Consider the following 344-nt stretch of genomic DNA (forward strand, 5'->3'; position numbering starts at 1 on the left):
GCCTCACGTGCGGAGCGCGCCGTGCAGCCTTCAACCCGCCGCCTGCAGGACGCAAACCCGCCGCGCCGGCCCGGGGCTGGGGGTGGGGGCTGGGAGAATCGCGCCCACCCGGCCGGGGGCTCAGCTCGGAGTCCCGCATCCTGGCGGGGAACCCGTGAAAGATGAGCGCACACACGGGCTTAGACTTCCCGTGAGTAACACAGGGATCCGTGAGGTGTGCGGTGGCGCCAGCTGTTCGCACAGCACCTTTGCAACTCTTTCCTTGTTTGATCCTCCCAGCAACCCTCATCTGACACGGGAGGAAACTGAGGGCCAGAAGACTAAAGCGACTTGTCCAAGGCACA

This window comes from Suricata suricatta, chromosome 7 (genome assembly GCF_006229205.1).
Source record: "Suricata suricatta isolate VVHF042 chromosome 7, meerkat_22Aug2017_6uvM2_HiC, whole genome shotgun sequence".
Classification (NCBI taxonomy): domain Eukaryota; kingdom Metazoa; phylum Chordata; class Mammalia; order Carnivora; family Herpestidae; genus Suricata; species Suricata suricatta.